Below are 2,436 nucleotides of genomic sequence, written 5' to 3'. Positions count from 1 at the left end.
ACGTAAAACTTGCAACAACAAAGTAGAGGACATCTAACTTGTTTTTGCAGGGCATGTTGTGATGTGATATGGTCAAGACATGATGCTAAATTTTATTGTATGAGATGATCATGTTTTGTAACCGAGTTATCGACAACTGGCAGGAGCCATATGGTTGTCGCTTTATTGTATGCAATGCAATTGCGCTGTAATGCTTTACTTTATCACTAAGCGGTAGCGATAGTCGTGGAAGCATAAGATTGGCGAGACGACAACGATGCTACAATGGTGATCAAGGTGTCGCGCCGGTGACGATGGTGATCATGACGGTGCTTCGAAGATGGAGATCACAAGCACAAGATGATGATGGCCATATCATATCACTTATATTGATTGCATGTGATGTTTATCTTTTATGCATCTTATCTTGCTTTGATTGACGGTAGCATTATAAGATGATCCTCACTAAAATTATCAAAGTATAAGTGTTCTCCCTGAGTATGCACCGTTGCGAAAGTTCTTCGTGCTGAGACACCACGTGCTGATCGGGTGTGATATGCTCCACGTTCAAATACAACGGGTGCAAAACAGTTGCACACGCGGAATACTCAGGTTAAACTTGACGAGCCTAGCATATAACAGATATGGCCTCGGAACACGGAGACCGAAAGGTCGAGCGTGAATCATATAGTAGATATGATCAACATATTGATGTTCACCATTGAAACTACTCCATCTCACGTGATGATCGGACATGGTTTAGTTGATATGGATCACGTGATCACTTAGAAGATTAGAGGGATGTCTGTCTAAGTGGGAGTTCTTAAGTAATATGATTAATTGAACTTTAATTTATCATGAACTTAGTCCTGGTAGTATTAGCATATCTATGTTGTAGATCAATAGCTCGCGTTTAGCTCCCCTGTTTTATTTTTGATATGTTCCTAGAGAAAATTAAGTTGAAAGATGTTAGTAGCAATGATGCGGATTGGATCCGTGATCTGAGGTTTATCCTCATTGCTGCACAGAAGAATTATGTCCTTGATGCACCGCTAGGTGACAAACCTATTGCAGGAGCAGATGCAGATGTTATGAACATTTGGCTAGCTCAATATGATGACTACTTGATAGTTTAGTGCACCATGCTTAAACGGCTTAGAATCGGGACTTCAAAGACGTTTTGAACGTCATGGACCATATGAGATGTTCCAGGAGTTGAAGTTAATATTTCAAGCAAATACCCGAGTTGAGAGATATGAAGTCTCCAACAAGTTCTATAGCTAAAAGATGGAGGAGAATAGCTCAAGCAGTGAGCATGTGCTCAGATTGTCTGGGTACTACAATCGCTTGAATCAAGTGGGAGTTAATCTTCCAGATAAAATGGTGATTGACAGAATTCTCTAGTCACCATCACCAAGTTAGTAGAACTTCGTGATGAACTGTAATATGCAAGGGATAACGGAAACGATTCCAAGCTCTTCGTGATGCTGAAATCAACGAAGGTAGAAATCAAGAAAAGCATCAAGTGTTGTGGTAAACAAAACCACTAGTTTCAAGTAAAGGGACAAAGGGAAGAAATGGGAACTTCAAGAAGAACGGCAAGTAAGTTGCTGCTCAAGTGAAAAACCCAAGTCTAGACCTAAGCCTGAAACTGAGTGCTTCTACTGCAAAGGGACTGGTCACTGGAAGCGGAACTACCCCAAGTATTTGGCGGATAATAAGGATGGCAAAGTGAACAAAGCTATATTTGATATACAGATTATTGATGTGTATTTTACTAGTGTTCGTAGAAACCCCTCGGTATTTGATACTGGTTCAGTTGCTAAGAGTAGTAACTCGAAACGGGAGTTGCAGAATGAACATAGACTAGTTAAGGGTGAGGTGACGATGTGTGTTGGAAGTGGTTCCAAGATTGATATGATCATCATCGCACACTCCCTATACTTTTGGGATTAGTGTTGAACCTAAATAAGTGTTATTTGGTGTTTGCGTTGAGCATAAATATGATTGGATCATGTTTATTGCAATACGGTTATTCATGTAAGTTAGAGAATAATTGTTGTTCTGTTTACAGGAATAAAACCTTCTATGGTCATACACCCAATAAAAATGGTTTGTTGGATCTCGATCGTGGCGATACACATATTCATAATATTGAAGCCAAAAGATGCAAAGTTAATAATGATAGTGCAACTTATTTGTGGCACTGCCGTTTAGGTCATATTGGTGTAAAGCGCATGAAGAAAATCCATGCTGATGGGTTTTTGGAATCACTTGATTATGAATCAGTTGATGCTTGCGAACCATGCCTCATGGGCAAGATGACTAAGACTCCGTTCTCCAAAACAATGGAGCGAGCAACAGATTTGTTGGAAATCATACATACTGATGTATGTGATCCGATGACTATTGAGGCTCGTGGCAGGTATCATTATTTTCTAATCTTCACAGATGATT

Source organism: Triticum aestivum, chromosome 7A (genome assembly GCF_018294505.1).
Source record: "Triticum aestivum cultivar Chinese Spring chromosome 7A, IWGSC CS RefSeq v2.1, whole genome shotgun sequence".
Classification (NCBI taxonomy): domain Eukaryota; kingdom Viridiplantae; phylum Streptophyta; class Magnoliopsida; order Poales; family Poaceae; genus Triticum; species Triticum aestivum.
Note: the sequence above shows the minus strand (reverse complement) of the source record.